Genomic DNA, 19296 nt, shown 5'->3' on the forward strand with positions numbered 1-19296 from the left:
ATTGTAGTTTCTTGAAGTTCTTCTAAAGAAATGTTGTTAGTTTTTATAGATTCTTGTTCCTTGCTGATATTTGAAAATTTGTTGTTCTCTTTTCTAAATGTTACAGGTTGTGCTTATCTCTAACTTGTGCTGCCTTGCTTTCCATGAGCCTGGTTTTCTATGCCTGGTTGTTGCCTGTACACGATGCTGGTGTTCTGAGGGTGAGTGTGCTTTCTGAGAGGCAGTGTGTGGCCTCTGATAGTCCTGGGGTGTCACCAGTTGGCGACTCTTGTTGAGTCATCTTAGCACCATTCCTCCTGGGCCTGTGTGCGCTCTGGTTGTGTGCGTGGCATGTTGCCTGGCCTGGAGTGGCCACAGCTTCTCAAGACTGTGTTCCTGCCTTTTTCTTCTCTTCTTTGTCTGATGCCTTGAGAGCCTGCTCTTTATTCTCGAGTCGTTGGGGGAGGGATGGTTAGTCATGCTAGTTCATTCTTCCCCTGGGGTTTCGTCCTTTGGGAGGGTCAGGGTTTCCTTCAGGAGGCCATAGTCCTTGGGCGTTAATCTTGACTTTTGCTGCCTTGGTCCTTGAGGCTGTGGTTCTGAGCAGAAGCAGATGGCTAATGCCCTCAGGGCAAAAGTTGCATTGGTTCTCCTGGGTTTCAGGTGTCCTCAAATTTGGCTTGGCAGTTTCCCTTGTTCTGTCAATTTTTTAGTGCTCTTATGGCTCAGATGGTAAAGTGTCTGCCTGCAATGCGGGAGACCCGGGTTCGACCCCTGGTTGGGAGGATCCCCTGGAGAAGGAAATGGCAACCCACTCCAGTACTCTTGCCTGGAAAAGTCCATGGACAGAAGAGTCTGGTAGGCTACAGTCCATGGGGTCTCTAGGAGTTGGACACTACTGAGTGACTTCACTTTCACTTTCTTTAATTATTTTTTAATGGTTTATCCAGTATTTTTCATTGTTTTCAGTGGGAAGTAGATCTGAGTAACTTAAGAAATCAGAAACTGACTAAGGGCCCAGGGCTGGAGCCAGGAGCCTCTGTTAGCTCCCTGGCTGTTGGGAATGTACACACTGCCTCCCCCGACGGGGGCTGAGCAGCCTTTGTGCAGGCTGGGTGCAGAGAGGACCGCTCTTAAGGGTGCTGTTGCTTTAATTTGCTGAACTGTCCATGTGCTCATATGGAGCAACTGTGTCAGGAAAACCATGACTCTAGTAAGTGCCTTATTAAAAGCACTGCTCATGCTTTCACCTGGCATGATCCTGTGTCTTTCATTTCTGGGGGTTTCCTTTCCATCTTTCTTACTGCTTATCTTTTTCTTCCATTTCTATCACAATGTCCTAATTCTTAGATTACCTTACTGTTGCTCATTGGTCTACTGTAGTAACCTCTTGAGTAGTCTTTGATTACTATGAAAATTGAACATCTTTTTTGTGAATTCTTAGGACCTCTTTTGTGAGTTATCTGTTTTTATCATGTGATGAATTATTTTATTATATGCTGTCAAAAATTTTTAGTCATTTGAAATTTTACTATACAGAATATTTATTCTCTTTTTCTGTATTTCTTCATTTTGAACATCATCACCTCTTGTAGTTTGTATATTCTAGTCGGTAAACGTTTTACCAGGTTATTATGACAGAAGCTGGGAATATAAAAATAAATATAACACATTTATCTCCGCTTGTGTCGTGTCCAACTCTTTGTGACCCCATGGACCGTAGCCCAGTAGGCGCCTCTGTCCATGGGATTTTCCCAGCAAGAATACTGGAGTGCATTGCCATGCCCTCCTCCAGGGGATCTTCCCCACCCAGGGATTGAACACGCATCTCCCGCGTCTTCTGCCTTGCGGACGAATTCTTTACTGCTGAGCCACAGGGGAAGCCCCTATATCTTTGCTTGGGTTCGTGTTATGGTGAGGAAGATACACACATGCCTGTGGGACAGTGTGTAAACGCTGTAACACTGCATGTTCAAGCACAGAAAAGAGAGTAACTTGTTGATGAAATTGGGGGAAACTCTGTGTAGATAATGTTACCTGCATAGCCATTTTACTGTAGAAAAGCAGGGTATGGAAGGACATTTCAGATCTAGAAAATATGTGCAAAATCAAAGTGATGAAAGTCATGGTGCCACGGAATTGTATAGGCTGGTATCATTGGAGAACAGAGTACCTGGGGGATGAAAATGGAAACCAGGATGAGCTTCAAGAGCTGGGATAAAGCAGGCTTTGATGGGCCCATGGACTGTGTGGAGTGGGCACGATGGGCCGTGAGCGGTGGGTGAAGCGTCTGGCTGGGGAGAGTGTGTGGGCTGTGGGCTGCTGAAGTGGAGGGGTGGTAGGCAGTGGGCTGGGACCATGAACCTGGAATGTTCTGGTCTTCACGTGGATATGAGAGGCACTTTGGACAGTGGCAAGAAGGGAGCTGATCCTGGGTCAACAAAGTTTGGATTTGGATTCTGTCTCTCCTGGTTTTAGCCGTGAAAATCCCACATCCTGAAAAACCCTAAGTCCTATGAGAACTGGGACGGGGTCTTCATGGGGAGGGCTGATGCTTCTGGGGCCTCGAGTGATGTGTGGAGGTGCTGGCTAGAGTCGGGGGAGAGGGGTAAGTCTGTGTTGACTTAGGTGGAGCAGGAACCCTGGGAAGGGAGTAGGCAGCTGGTTAGGATGGCACAGTGGGAGATGTTTTGGCGTGAGCTCAGACTGGATATGCCAAAAGTGGGGGGCTTGTAGAGGGCCGGGTGAAAGAGATGAGAGGGACTGGGAGAATGGTGGGGTCTCTGGAGGGCCTGAATTTGGGTACTAAGGGCAAGGACAAGGGACATATGTGAAGATAATCGTGCAAGAGATTCATTGAGAACTTTGGTCAAAGCTGTTTCAATTCTGGCTCTAGGTTTCTGACTCAGGCTTTTTTAGCCCGTTGGTTGGGGATGGCAAATAGATGGGGAAACAGTGGAAACAGTGACAGACTTTATTTTCTCAGGCTCCAAAATCACTGCAGATTGTGACTGCAGCCATGAAATTAAAAGACGTTTGCTCCTTGGAAGGAAAGCTATGATCAACCCAGACAGCATATTAAAAAGCAGAGACATTTCTTTGTCAACAAAGGTCCATCTAGTCAAGGCTATGGTTTTTCCAGTAGTCATGTATGGATGTGAGAATTGGATTATATAGAAAGCTGAGCGCTGAAGAATTGATGCTTTTGAACTGTGGTGTTGGAGAAGACTCTTGAGAGTCCCTTGGACTGCAAGGAGATAGGAAATCAGTCCTGAATATTCATTGGAAGGACTGATGCTGAAGCTGAAACTCCGATACTTTGGCTGCCTGATGCAAAGAACTGACTCATTGGAAAAGACCCCAGTGCTGGGAAAGATTGAAGGCAGGAGGAGAAGGGGACGACAGAGGATGAGATGGTTGGATGGCATCACTGACTCAATGGACATGAGTTTGAGAAAACTTCGGGAGTTGGTGATGGACAGGGAGGCCTGGCGTGCTGCAGTCTATGGGGTTGCAAAGAGTCGGACACGACTGAGTGACTGAACTGAACTGAACTGGGGTGGAATAATCTGATTTTTCTCTGCCACTTATTTCACTAAGGTTCAGTACTTTTATATTTAACCCATTGTCTTTTGTAATATATTTTTACATTTGGTCTCAGGATTAGAGATGAATTTTTAAATAAATTTTCTTAGCATTGCTTTCTGTGTACTCAGCGTTATTTATTACACAATATGTTGTTTACTCATTGTTACTCTACTTTATATTTTTCTATATTTACTGGCATTTTCCTAGACCCCACCAGCCTAGGAGTGACTCAGCCCATAAAGTGGCCACTGTTGAGTCCTGCTCTTCAATTCAGATCTGGGGTGGAGTGTGTGTGTGAGAGAGAGAGCAAGCGAGATTGATCGATTAATTGAGTTTGATTAACTGGGAGTGACTTTCTTCCATCTTCTGTGCTCCATGTGACTTCCTGGGTTTCTGGCCTTTCAGTGGCATCAAGCTGTTCATAATAAACCTCATTGTTTGATGGTGAGAGCTGCCTGCCTGCCCTGTTAGTGATGATCTGTAAACCTCCGCCAAAGCCACTGCCCAATGGTGCCATTGGTGCCTTTCGGGTGTATCTGCGGCTGTTGGAGTGAGCGGTCGCTGTGCTGGTCTCTGAAGGCTGGTGCCTGGAGTTGCCTGGAGTGGACCCCCTGTCACCTGTCTTCCACGGTGGCACGTGCTTCCTTCCGTCTGCACACCTCTCGCTCCTGTGAGAGGCTGAGCGCCGGGCCTTGGGCATCCTGCCCCCGGGCCATTGGGAGGCTGTTCCGCCCCTCACTGGCAGCCCTCCGGTGTGTGTCCCACGCCCGCTCCCCAGGCTAGGGGATGCGCTGGGCCTCCAGGAGCGTCTGCCCTCCTGCTGCAGTGGCGGGAGGGCACCTCACCTTCTCCTCTGAGTCACTGCTGCTTTCCAGTGTTACTGTTGGTGGAGTCAACTTGTCTTTTGTAAGCTTTTGCTGTGGTTGAGTAACACTGCTTACAAGCAGCACCTTACTTTTCTTCATGTCACCTGTTGGCACTGTCCCCTCCTGGAAGGTGCTGCAGGAGCGTTGCTGGGTGGGGTGGGGTGGGTGGAATACTTTCCTGATACTTCCTCTCAGACTGAGCTGCTTGCGTGTGTGTCTAGGCTTGTTATGCCCAACTCAGGACTGAGTGCTCTTTTATTTAGGATACTTAAAGAAGTCTTGTATAAATTACCCAGCTTTTTTTTTTTTTTAAGAGGCTTGTTTTCTAGGAGAGAAGAAATGTGCTTAAGTGTAAGTGATTAATCTTTCCTTTTTGGTATAAATTTTAGTGTATTCCAAATGTGCCTATGCTATTAAAAGGGCATTAATGAAATAACCAGATGATTGGTTTTTACATGGATCATGTTGGCAAAGTTACTGAGACATCAACATACTAATTAGAATGACAGGATATTAAATTATTATTCATTTTTCTAACTTTATATGTTTTGGGCAACTATAAATGAATGACAGATAATTTGTAAGTGGAGATTTCCCCTAGAGATTTACCAGTTATTAACAGTTTAATTTTTTCATACTTCCCTTTATTTGATTCTCTTCTGGATGTTTAAATGAAGGAAGTATTTTATAAGAATTAGATTGTAAGTTAAAAAAAATGTTTTAAATCAACTTTTATTTTAGGTAGATAAGTGTTCTGGTTAGTAGCTCAGTCATGTCCGACTCTTTGCGACCCCACGGACTGTAGTAGCCATGCCCCTCTGTTCGTGGGCTTTTCCAGGCAAGAATACAGGAGTGGGTAGCCATTTCCTTCTCCAAGGGATCTTCCCAACCCAGAGATCGAACCAGGGTTTCCAGCATTGCTGGCAGATTCTTTACCATCTGATCCACCAGGGGAGCCCGGTTATTTATTACTACGTAACATTTGTCAACAAGCTTAAAACAACAATTCTGAAAACTAACATTAAAACTTAAAACCACAGCCTAACCCTACTGTTTTAATACAATTCCATTTTATTATATCTCACAATTTTGAGGGTCAGGGGTTCAGACTGAACTCAACAAGCAGATTTCTTCTGCTTCACATGGTGTCATATGGGGCTCCATGACAGTCTGGTCTAGGGTGTCCAGGACAGCTTCACATATGCCTTGTGCTGGGTGAGGACTTCTAGAAGGCTGGGCAGTGCTGGGATCCTCTCCATGGCATCCTGCAGGTGAAGAGGTGGACTTCTTTCCTGGTGGCCCAGGACTCTAGGAGATGGAAGCTATCAGTCCCTCAGAGGTGCAGCCTGGAGAGGCATGGCACCCCGTTCCATGCTCTGGTGGGCAGGCAGGCCCAGGCCAGCCCAGTCACGGGGAGGCCAATAGATCTCAGCTCTCAGTGGGAGAGTCAAGGCGTTTGCCACCATCCTCAGTCCCTACAGTAGGGGTAGTGATTAGGTCACAAGGCGTTTGGGAAATGCATGCCCTCCACAGATCACAATGTTTACTATCCGTGTAGAACCAATATTTATTAAAAACAGTGATAACTATTAACATCATGATAATTGCTTTTCCCACAAATTGTTAACTTCATTATAAATGAGTCCTAATTGTTTTATTATATACTGGATACTTTAAGCAGTCTTCCCATTGTTTCAATTAGGTTTTTACTATCAATATTTTAAATTAATTTTGTAGTAAATAATACCTAAATATTAATATTTAATATTAATAAAACTAGAAGTTTTAATATTGGTGGATTATTACTTTTTACCTGCTATATAGATATGTTCCATTTTAAGAAAAATGGGTACTTGAAATCATTGACTTGTATTTATTGGTGATTGCAGCCATGAAATTAAAAAATGCTTACTCCTTGGAAGGAAAGTTATGACCAACCTAGATAGCATATTCAAAAGCAGAGACATTACTTTGCCAACAAAGGTCCGTCTAGTCAAGGCTATGGCTTTTCCAGTGGTCATGTATGGGTGTGAGAGTTGGACTGTGAGGAAAGCTGAGCGCCGAAGAATTGATGCTTTTGAATTGGTGTTGGAGAAGACTCTTGCGAGTCCCTTGGACTACAAGGAGATCCAACCAGTCCATTCTAAAGGAGATCAGCCCTGGGATTTCTTTGGAAGGAATGATGCTAAAGCTGAAACTGCAGTACTTTGGCCACCTCATGCGAAGAGTTGACTCATTGGAGAAGACTTTGATGCTGGGAGGGATTGGGGGCAGGAGAAGGGGACGACAGAGGATGAGATGGCTGGATGGCATCACCGACTCGATGGACATGAGTTTGGGTGAACTCCGGGAGTTGGTGATGGACAGGGAGGCCTGGCGTGCTGCGATTCATGGGGTCGCAAAGAGTCGGACACGATTGAGCGACTGAACTGAACTGACTGATGCCATGCCCCTTCCCTCAAAGGATTTGAGGTGACTTGCAATAAGGCACATGTGATAAGTATGTGTAGAGACAAAATATAAATGGTAGTGGAGGATGCGGATCAAGAAAAAGATGAGTCAGTAAGTGGTGTCCCCATCTGTCCCGTGGCTGAAGCCCACACCCGGGAGTCTGTCTCTCCACCCCTCTATCTGCAGCCTGTCAGCCCTGCTGCCTCCCAAACACGCCTCAGCTCTGCCCACTTGTGTTTTTCCTCTTTGAGGCCTGTGTCTTTTCCCTATTGCCGACTGCCGGTAGAGCTCTTTCTCCCTCATACAGTTCCTTACAACACAATCCCTTCTCCATTCAGCACCAGAGCAAGCTTAAAATCTCGGGGTAAATCAGATCTGAGCTTTCCTCTGCCTCAAATTTCAGCGCAGTGCACTGTTGTTAGCACAAAGGCCTGTCCTGGCCTCGGGCCCTGTCTGCCCCACTCCGGCCCCTGCTTCATGGTCTCCCGTTCCTCTCGCCCACAAGGCTTCTTTCTCTCCATCACTTCAGCACGAGCTGTTACCTCTGCTTTCGATGCTCTTGTCATTCAGGTTTCCAATTAAGTGTCACTTCTCCTGAGAGGATTTAATTGACTACACAGCTGAAGTATAAATCCATCCCATCTGGAGCACATCCCTTTGCTTTATTTTCACCATTGATCACAACCTGATAGTTTATTATTTTCTGAGTCACCCCATTAAAATATAAGCTGCATGAAAGCAGCGTTTTTTTTTTTTTTTTTTTTTTGCTTATTTAATAGCTGGAGTCCATCTGCTGGAAATTGTGTTTGGTACATAGTAGGTCCTCAGTGTTTCAGAATGAGTGAATTCTACACACAAAAAAATCAAGTGCTAGAATTGATGGCAGTATTTCTAGAACATGATATTTATTTTAGAAAAGAAGATTCCTTCCCTGGTATTTACTGTTTTAGAGGAGTGGTATGTTTCAGAGTCATTAAAGGACCTTTTAAAGAAATACACACCTCTGTGCTTCTATCTGTAGGTCTAAGTGATACGAAGGATCTGTAATTTTGAAAAGCTCCACTGTGAATCTGAGGTATAGCCATGTTTAAGGACCAGGGCTTGAGAGAGCTATGTGGATTCAAGGAGAAAACTGGCCAAACTGTTTATTAACATGAATGAATATTGATGATTGAAAGTTTATAGAATAAATCTCTGGGAAGCATTTGTTTATCTCTTTGCTTTAGCAGCCAGGATAATAGCCTAGTGGTTTCAAAGTGGCGTGCCCAAGACAGTCATTTGAGAGTGTGGGAAGGATGTAAGTAATACAACTTATACATTTTTAATATCATTTCTTTTACATTTTAGGGGGGTGGACGGACATGTTTTCAGTACCTAATGTACAGTGATATGTATATGTAATTTATAAACATACTGGAATTAAAGAAAAGAGTATGGGTGGGATCGGATTTTAAAGGCTGTTTGTGGTTTACAGTTAAAACAGATTATTAGTCTTATTGAGACCCCTCGCCTTCTCTAAACCTGCAGTGCGAAAACACCCCTTTGAACAGGACAGAAAATAAACAGTTGTGGGAGCACAGCCATCAGGGTAGGCTCTGGTGATAACTTTCAAACTCCTCTTAGCATCCACTAAAAGATACTTTAAATGCACTCACATGCTTCTGAGTAAGAGCTGTGGGAGTTAGAGGATTTTAGCAGTTCCTCCTCTCTCAGTCAGCAAGAATTGTCTGCTAAAGATCTCCAACGTGCTCAAGATAATTTATTGATGAAAATGTGTGATTCAGAGAGGAGGGAGATGACTGGTCAGTCAAGATAGGTGGTGCTGTGTTAGCCAATGACCCCAGGCCTCAGAGACTGCTAAAAGATTTGTTTCTTGTTCCTGCTCTGTGTCTCCTGTGGGCCATTGGTGGCCCTTCCCTGTGTCATTTGCGTGCCGTGACTCAGGTGGATTAAGCAGTCTTTGGAACTTCACCAGTTGCTGTGATGGAGGGAGGAGAGAACCCTGTTAATCACATGTTTGTAAAGCATTGGCTTGGGAGTGACATGTGTCACCTCTGCTCATATTTCACTGGCAAGTCATGTGACTGCTTGTGAGTGCAGCAGGTAGCGGTTGTGTAACCCCCTCAGAGAGGGACTCTGCATGGGCGAGCAGAGGGCAGTCTACACAGCCAGCCTCCACCACCTGCTTGTTCAGTGTAGGGACGTTTGTAGCTCCAGCAGCAAAACTCCTGAGCCTTTCAGGAGCGCTGGCAGAGGGAGCCTGGTCTCCCTATTCTGTGGTTTGATGAAGAATACCAAAAAGAAAAAGATACCACGGCCCAAATCCTTAATTCTGTTACTAAGGAGCATGTAAAACAACATGATTATAAAATAGGGAAATATAACTTTATCAAAACTATTAGAGCCCTGTGTAATTTTTTGCCTGAAAAAAGATTATACCACTACCCCGTATACCATTTGAAACATTCAAGTACTTAGTATTTGGTGGGTAGTTGTGGAAAATAGAGGTTAAGGTGGGGGATTGTGAGTAGTGGTGGAAAGAAAACTTTAGGGCTCAAATGTTCAGGGTCTTTGCTGATTGACAGTTAACCAGACTGAAAGTGGAGCACCCCTGGAATAAAAAAGTAAGTCATTCTGGAAATGCAGTTTTATTTACAGCAATTTGTTACATACTTCTTTTCAGGAAGATGTTAATTTGGGAGGCATAATACACCTTGATTGTAAGGTGCTGTAGTGATAGCCTAGCTAACTTTATTACTTATTTTGTACACTCCCCTAAAGACCAGTCCTGTGTTAGTTTAATAAAACGACAAGTTCTTAGAAACCAGTTTATTTTCAGGAAGCATTTCACTTTATTTATTTATTTACTTGAAATATAGTTGACTTACAGTGTCATGTTAGTGTCAGTTACACAACATAATGATTCATTGTTTGTGTACATTACAAAGTGATCACCCCTATGCGTCTACTTACCATCTGTCACCATACGAAGTCATTACAGTAGTATTGACTATATTCCCTTTGCGGTACATGGTATCGTCATGACTTAAGTAGAAGTTTGTTCCTTTTAATTACCTTCACCTATTTGCCCTTTGCCCTATCCTGCACCCCTCTGGCAAAAACTAGTTCATTCTCTGTATTGATGAGTCTGTTTCTGTTCTGTTTGTTCTTTTGTTTTGGTTTTTAGATTCCACATATAGGTTAGATCATATGGTATTTGTTTTTCTCTGACTTATTTCACTTAGCATAATACACTCTAGATCCATCCATGTTGTCACAGTAGAAAGATGTTGTTCATGGCTGAGTAATATTCCATTGTGTATATATGCACCACATCTTCTTTATCCTTTTGTCTGTCAGTAGACACTTGGATTGCTTCCATATCTTGGCTGTTGTAAATAATGCTGCATTGAACATGGGGGTACATATATCTTTTGAGTTAGTGTTTTTGTTTTCTTTGGATAAATAAATACCCATGGGTAGAATTTATGTATTTTACAGAAGGTTTATTTTCAGTTTTTTAAGGAATCTCTATACTGTTTTCCATAGTGGCTGCACCAGTTTGCGTCTCCACCAACAGTGTATTATTTGTCATGTTTTTGATAATAACCTTTCTGACAGGTGTAAAGTAATATCACTGGTTTCGATTTGCCTTTCCCTGGTGAGTAATGATGTTCAGCATCTTTTCATGTGCCTGTTGGACATCTGTTTGTCTTCTTTGGAAGAAGTATCTGTTTGGTTCATCTGCCCATTTTTGTTTTGTTTTTCTTTTTATAAATCCGTTTATTTATTTGGCTGCTCTCAGTCTTAGTTGTGGAATGCAAACTCATAGTTATGGCGTGTGGAATCTAGTTCCCTGATGAGGGATTGAACACCAGCCCCCTGTATTGGGAGCACAGAGTCTTAGCCACTGGACCACCAGGGAAGTCCCCCCCAGTTTTTAATCAAATTGTTTTTTGACATTAAGTTATATGAATTGTTCATATATTTTGGATATTAACCACTTATCAGTTATAATTTACAAATATCTTCTCCCATTTAATAAGCAGCCTTTTTGTTTTGTTGATAGTTTTTCTTGTTCTGTAAAAGCTTTTTGGTTTGATGTAGTCCCACGTGTTCATGTTTAACTTTTGTCTTTTTTGCCTGGGATGACAGATCCAAAAAAAATTGCCAAGACTGTCAGAGAGCATACTGCCTGTGTTCTCTTCTGGGAGGTTTTTTTTTTTAAATTAATTTTTAAAATTGGAGGCTAATTACTTTACAATATTGTGGGTTTTGCCATACATTGACATGAATTAGCCATGGGTGTACATGTACTGAACCCTTCTCCACCTCCCTCCCCACCCCATCCCTCTGGGTTGTCCCAGTGCACCAGCTTTGAGTGCCCTGCTTCATGCATTGAACTTGCACTGATCATCTATTTCACGTATGGTAATATACATGTTTCAATGATATTCTCTCAAATCATTCCACCCTCGCCTTCTCCCACAGAGTCCAAAAGTCTGTTCTTTACTTCTGTGTCTCTTTTGCTGTCTTGCATATAGGGTCTTTCTAAATTCCAAATATATATGTTAATATACTATATTGATGTTTTTCTTTCTAACTTACTTCAGTCTATGTAATAGGCTCCAGTTTTATCCATCTCATTAGAACTGACTCAAATGTGTTCTTTTTTTTTTATAGCTGAGTAATATTCCATTGTGTATATGTACCACAACTTCCTTATCCATTCATCTGCTGATGGACATCTAGGTTGCTTCCATGTCCTAGCCAGTGTAAACAGTGTTGCAGTGGACATTGGGGCACACGTGTCTCTCTCAGTTCTGGTCTCCTTGGTGTGTTTGACCATCAGTGGGATTGCTGGCTCATACGGCAGTTCTGTTGTCAGTTTTTTAAGGAACCTCCACGCTCGTCTTCATAGTGGCTGTACTAGTTTGCATTCCCACCAACAATGTAAGAGGGTTCCCTTTTCTCCACACCCTCTCCAGCATTTATTGTTTGTAGACTTGATGGCAGCCATTCTGACCTGCATGAGATAGTATCTCATTGTGATTTTGATTTGAATTTCTCTTATAATGAATGATGCTGAGCATCTTTTCATGTGTTTGTTAGCCATCTGTATGTCTTCTTTGGAGAAATACCTGTTTAGTTCTTTGGCCCACTTTTTGATTGGTTGTTTATTTTTCTGGTATTGAGCTGCATGAGCTGCTTGTGTATTTTGGAGATTAATTCTTTGTCAGTTGTTTTTTTTGCTATTTTTTTCTTCCTTGTTTATAGTTTTCTTTGTTATGCAAAAGATTTTAGGTTTAATTAGGTCCCATATGTTTATTTTTGTTTTTATTTCCATTACTCTGGGGGGTGGGTCATAGAGTATCTTGCAGTGATTTATGTCAGCTAGTGTTCTGCCTGTGTTTTCCTCTTAAGAGTTTTATAGTTTCTGGTCTTACATTTAGATCTTTAATCCACTTTGAGTTTATTTTTGTGTATGGTGTTAGAAAGTCTTTTACAGGTGATTGACCAGTTTTCCCAGCACCACTTGTTAAAGAGATTGTCTTTTCTCCATTGTATATTTTTGCCTCCTTTGTCAAAGATAAGGTGTCCATAGGTGTGTGAATTTATCTCTGGGCTTTTTATTTTGTTCCATTGATCTATATTTTGTCTTTGTGCCAGTATCATACTGTCTTGTTGATTGTAGCTTTGTAGTATAGTCTGAAGTCAGGATGGTTAATTCCTCCAGTTCTGTTCTTCTTTTTCAAGATTGTTTCGGCTATTTGAGGTTTTTTTGTATTTCCATACAAATTTTGAAATTATTTGTTCTAGTTCTGTGAAAAATACCATTGGTATCTTGACAGGGATTGCATTGAATGTATAGATTGCTTTGGGTAGTATACTCATTTTCAGTATATTGAGTCTTCCAATCCATGAACATAGTTTATTTCTCCATCTATTTGTGTAATCTTTGATTTCTTTCATCAGTGTTTTATAGTTTTCTATATATAGGTCTTTTGTTTGTTCAGGTAAATTTATTCCTAAGTATTTTATTCTTTTTCTTGCAATGGTGAATGGGGTTGTTTCCTTAATTTCTCTTTCTGTTTTTTTCATTGTCAGTGTATAGGAATGTAAGGGGTTTTATGCTTTCAGGTCTTACATTAAAGTCTTTAACCCATTTTCAGTTTATTTTTTTAATGTGGTGTTAGAAAATGGCCATTTCATTCTTTTGTATGTAGTTGTCCAGTTTTCCCAACACCATTTATTGAAGAGACTGTCTTTCCCCTGTTGTAAATTTTTGGCTCCTTTGTAGTAAATTAATTGATCAGAAAAGTGTGGGCTTATTTCTGACTCTGCATTCTGTTCCGGTTATCTGTTTGCTTTTGTGGCAGTACCATATTATTTTGATTACTGTAGCTTTGTAGTACAGTTGGAAATCAGGAGCGTGATATTTATTCCAGTTTATTTTTTTCTTTCTCAAGATTGCTTTGGCTATTTGGGGTCTTTTGTGACTCCACACAAATTTTAGGGCTTATTCTAGTTAGGACTGTTTAGGACTGCTCTAGTTCTGTGAAAAATGCTATTCTTGGCATTTTGGTATTTTTTGGTATTTTGATAGGGATTGCATTGACTGTAGATTTTTGGGAGTGTTGTGGACATTTTAATAATATTTATTCTTTCATTCCATGATCATCTAATGTATTTCCAATTGCTTATATTGTCTTCCTTTTCTTTCATCACTGTCTTACTGTTTTCAAAGTACAGGTCTTTAGCCTCCTGGGTTAAATTTATTTCCAGATATTATCTTTATTTTGATGCAAAATGGGATTTGCCTAATTTCTCTTTCTGATAGTTATTAGTGTACAGAAATGCATTAGACTCCTGTGACTCCAGTCTCAATTCAAATTATATGCCAGAGTTAAACCAAAACATCTTTGTTATTCAATTGCTAAGTCATGTCCAACTCTTTGTAACTCCACGGACTATAGCATGCAAGGCCCTTCTGTCCTTCACTACCTCCCAGAGTTTGGTCAAACTCATCTCCATGGAGTCGGTGATGCCGTCCAGCCATCTAATCCTCTTCCTTCTCCTCCTGCCTTCAGTCTTTCCCAGCAGCAGGGTCTTTTCCAATGAGTCAGCTCTTCACTTCAGGTGACCAAAGTTTTGGAGCGTCAGCATCAGTCCTTCCAGTGAATATTCAGGGTTGATTTCCTTTAGGATTGACTGGGTTGATCTCCTTTCAGTCCAAGGGACTCTCAAGAGTCTTCTCCAGCACCACAGTTCGAGAATATCAGCTCTTCGGTGCTCAGCCTTCTTTATGGTTCAACTCTCACATCTGTACATAACTACAGTAAAAACCATAGCTTTACTGTACGGACCTTTGTCAGCAAAGTGATGTCTCTGCTTTTGTTAGTACAGTGGTGAGTATCCTTGCCTGTCACTCAGGAGACTGGGGTTTGATTCCCCAACGGGGAGGCAACATGCCTTTTGTCAGACAGTAGAGAATCCGCCTGCAATGTAGGAGACCCAGGTTTGATCCCTGGATTAGGAAGATCCCCTGGAGAAGGGAATGGCAACCCATTCCAGTATTCTTGCCCGGAGAATTTCGTGGACAGAGAGAGGAGTCTTGTGGACTGCTGTCCATGGAGGTTGCAAAGAGTTGGACACGACTGAGCGACTAACACTAACTAGGTTTGTCATAGCCTTTTCTTCCAAGGAGCAAGTGTCTTAATATCATGGCTGCAGTCACCGTCCACAGTAATTTTGGACCCAAGAAAACAGAGTCTGTCACAGTTTCCATTGTTTCCCTATCTATTTGCCTTGAAGTGATGGGACCAAATGGGACTGGATGCCATGATCTTGGTTTTTTGAATGTTGAGTTTTAAGCCAGCCTTTTCACTCTCCTCTCTCACCCTCCTCTCTCACCTCCATCAAGACTCTTTAGTTCCTCTTCACTTTCTGCCATTAGGGTCGTGTCATTTGCATATCTGAGGTTATTGATGTTTTTCCTGGCAATCTTGATTTCAGCCTGGCATTTTGCATGACATACTCTGCAAATAAGTTAAATAAGAGGGTGACAATATATAGTTTTGACATACTCTTTTCCCAGTTTTGGATTAGTGGTGGTGAAGTATTGGTGCTTATATTGCTGTGGAATTTGTTCAGTTAAAATCCCAGATATTATTATGACCAACATCTATATGTTCAGAGTTCCCTAACTCTTTGCTGCTGTAATAAGTGATTGTAAAAGGGACATGATTGATTAACACATTTGCTGTCAACTTCAGTATTACCAGATCCTGTGAAAACCATTTGGCAAAAAAAAAAATCCATAGAGTCACTTATGATTATCCCCATTAATGGTGGGAAGAACAGGCATGTATATTAAATTTTTATATAATTTCAAATTAGTAAGTATTCATTGCACATATTTGATGTATTTTTATATTTAAACTGGAAATCACTTAATAAAGAAAGATTATCATGAGGATGTACAAATTTCTTGTTCCCTTTTGCCGTGTCTCCTCTGTCAGTTTCTTACTTTGTTATTTTTCTGTTTTGGCTTTCCTTGGCACTGTCTGTCCCTGTATATTCTAGAAGCAACACAGACACATAAGCTATTGTGATTTTGCTTGAGAGCATATTGAATCTTCAGGTTAATTTGAGGAGAATTGGTACAGTATTATTTCTTCTGGTGCATGTTTATATGTCTCTCTGTTATTTAGGTTTTCTCCAGTTAGGTTTTATAGTTTTTTTCTGGAGTCTTACATATCCTTTGTTAAATTTATTTTGTTACTAGTTTTAATCCTGTTATGAATGGTTCAGTTCAGTTCAGTTGCTCAATCATGTCCGACTCTTTGCAATGCCATGGATGGCAGCATGCCAGGCCTCCCTGTCCATCACCAACTCCCGGAACGTACTCAAACTCATGTCCTTTGAGTTGGTGATGCCATCCAACCGTCTCATCTTCTGTCATCCCCTTCTCCTCCCAACTTCAGTCTTTCCCAGCATCAGGGTCTTTTCTAGTGAGTTAGTTCTTCGCATCAGGTGGCCAAAGTATTGGAGTTTCAGCCTTAGCATCAGTCCTTCCAATGAATATTCAGGTCTGATTTTCTTTAGGATGGACTGGTTGGATCTTCTTGCAGTCCAAGGGACTCTCAAGAGTCTTCTCCAACACCACAGTTCAAAAGCATCAATTCTTTGGTGCTCTGCTTTCTTTAGTCCCAACTCTCACATCCATACGTGACTACTGGAAAAACCATACCTTTGACTAGATGGACCTTTGTTGGCAAAGTAATGTCTCTGCTTTTTAAAATGCTATGTGGGTTGATCATAGCTTTTGTTCCAAGGAGGAAGTGTCTTTTAATTTCATGGCTGCAGTCACCATCTGCAGTGATTTTGGAGCCCCCCAAAATAAAGTCATGTTTCCATTGTTTCCATCTATTTGCCATGAAGTGATGGGACCGGATGCCATGATTTTAGTTTTCTGATTGTGAGTTTTAAGCCAACGTTTTCACGTTCCTCTTTCACTTTCATCAAGAGACTCTTTAGTTCTTCTCTTTCAGCCGTAAAGGTGGTGTCATATGCTTATCTGAGGTTATTGCTATTTCTCCCGGTAATCTTGATTCCAGCTTGTTCTTCATTCAGCCCAGCATTTCACATGATGTACTCTCCATGTAAGTTAAATAAGCAGGGTGACAATATACAACCTTTTCATACTCCTTTCCCGATTTGGAACCACTCTGTTGTTCCATATCTAGTTTTAACTGTTGCTTCTTGACCTGCATACAGATTTCTCAGGAGGCAGGTTAGGTGATCTGGTATTCCCATCTCCTGAAGAATTTTCCAGTTTGTTGTGATCCACATAGTCAAGGGCTTTGGTGTAATCAATAAAGCAGAAGTAGATTTTTTTCTTAATCTCTCTTGCTTTTTCAGTGATCCAACGGATGTTATAAATGATAGTTTTTTTTAAAAAATCCATTTTTAAACTTAGCTGTTGGCAGATAGAAATATAATTAGTTTTTCTGTATATGACATTGTATCTAGAAACCTTGCTTAATTAGGTAAATAGGTCTAATTATTTGTGGATTCTTCTGAATTTTCTAAGGATTCTACTCATATAATCTATAAATAAAGCCAGTTTTGTTTTTTGTTTTCCAGTTCTTACACTTTTCTTTTGGTTTTACCAGTCTGGTTTCCATTCATGGAGCCTTGTTTCCTTGTGTGTTTGTTTTCTCTGTGTGCTAGAGATTGATTTGGAGGAGTGTATTGAGCCTTAGGAGAATTGTATCTTTGTTGGGAAAGGTTTTTATTTACTCCTTTCATTAGTCTGTGGGTGCAGCTGGTCAGGATACTGTTTATTTCCATCCAGAATCTGAGATCCCTGGATGCTGGGCTGCAGATCCCTACTGAGACTGATTAGCTTCCGGTGCCCCCTCCTCACTCCTCCTGGGTTCAAGAGAGGAGAGACAGTCTACCTGTTGTGCAGAGTTGCTTTGAAGTTGCTTCACCAGAATTAGCCAAAATAAAAGCCTCTCTTTTCTCATACCTTTTTTTTTGGCCTTGCTGTGAGGTTTGTGGGATCTCAGTTCCCTGACCAGGGGTTGAACACGAGGCCATGGCAGGGAAAGCGCTGCGTCTTTACCACTAGGCCACCCGTCTGATAGTCTCTTTTTGTCTCTGCCACTTTGTCAAGTCATTTTTTACACTTTCTCATTCATGCAGATATCATTATCCTTGTCTTTTATAATCTTCACACAGTTATTATCTATGTACTTTATGAATCTTTTTGTTTTTGCTCATGAAGTGATGTTTTACTGTTTGCCTTGTTATAAAATACAGTGTGCTTGGTACAGTATTTGCAGATGTGTTAGCAGAAATCCTTTGAGGTATGCTGCGGATGTACTTTGCTCAGAGAGGATTTGAGTTTGCTTCTGTCAGATGTCTGGGGCCTTTGAATCAGGGATGACCTTTAAACAAGTTCAACGCTTGGGATATCTCTAATGACCTGCAGCGTTAGAGCAGGAGCATCTCTTATTAATGATATCCCACTTAAAGAGGGCCCAACTCTATGTACTAATCTTCTGTGCCTTAAAGAAGATGCTTTAAAATTTTCTGTCAGTGTATTTTCTTTGATTTCTGTGAGAAGCTGATCTGAATATGATGGTTTGCTTTACTTAAACATCACATTTTACTGTACTTTAACCAAACACCTGTTCTGGACATTAGGCTTTTAAGAATTATTATAAATAGCATTGTGATGAAAGAAAATTTCCCAATTTGTGTATTTGTTCTCTTATTAAGATTAATTCTAGAAGTGAAATTGTTAGCGTCAATGTACTTTAATGCTTATTTATGTGTATTGTCAAAGTTCTATATGCAAGGATTGTTCCAACCCTGTGGATTTTAACGTTTTCCATTTTAATAGGTATAAAATAATATCACATTATTATTTTAATTTACTTTCATTATTTTCAGTTATACGAATCTTGGCTTTGTTTTACTTTTGCATTATTAGTATTTATGCCCTACTACCTTGGGGTTTATTGAGAGTAACTCAGATGTCACATGATACAAAGATTTCCCACAGTTTATCATTTATAATTCGTCTTCATCTGTAGATCTTTTCTTTTTCTGTAAAGAAGTTTATGATTTTTATCTCATCGTATCTATCAGTATTTTTTTTCAAAGCCATAATTAGAGATAATAGACTGTAGTTGTTCTTACAAATACTAGTGTTTTATTTAAATTTGAAATTGTTTTCTGTGGCTAGAAAATTCCACTCTTAGTTCAAATAGGTATTTTATTTTATTTTTTTATTTTTTTTAATTTATTTATTTTTTAATTTTATTTTATTTTTAAACTTTACATAACTGTATTAGTTTTGCCAAATATCAAAATGAATCCGCCACAGGTATACATGTGTTCCCCATCCTGAACCCTCCTCCCTCCTCCCTCCCCATTCCATCCCTCTGGGTCGTCCCAGTGCACCAGCCCCAAGCATCCAGTATCGTGCATCGAACCTGGACTGGCAACTCGTTTCATACATGATATTTTACATGTTTCAATGCCATTCTCCAAATAGGTATTTTAATAAATTAACATAACTCCACATTGAGGTAATGTTCATTTTTTTGTCTGTATTACCTTAATTTTTATTATAATTTCTTTTGTTTCATATTATAATACTTTCTGTTTCTCTGCTACTATTCTTTTGGTATGTGTCCTCAGAAATTGACAGAGTAGAAATTTGAAAGTAAATTGAATTTAAATTTTCTTCCATATTTTGGCTTCATTGATGATTATAAAATCACCTAGTAATTGTATTAGGAATGATTTGAGATATCAGGGTTTCGAGAGTTTTAAAACAGTATAGAATCTTCGCTAGAACAGGAAGTACTTTATTGAAACTGAATGCAGAGTT

At 40.7% G+C, this 19296-nt stretch overlaps 1 protein-coding gene across 1 annotated transcript in view; it reads left to right on the top strand.

The window, feature by feature from the left end:
• The window catches only part of PRIM2 (DNA primase subunit 2), a 331127-nt gene that overhangs the window by 48126 nt on the left and 263705 nt on the right, over window positions 1-19296 (top strand). The gene's annotated exons all lie outside the window — the stretch shown is intronic.

The sequence above is a fragment of the Bubalus kerabau genome, chromosome 3 (assembly GCF_029407905.1).
Source record: "Bubalus kerabau isolate K-KA32 ecotype Philippines breed swamp buffalo chromosome 3, PCC_UOA_SB_1v2, whole genome shotgun sequence".
Classification (NCBI taxonomy): domain Eukaryota; kingdom Metazoa; phylum Chordata; class Mammalia; order Artiodactyla; family Bovidae; genus Bubalus; species Bubalus kerabau.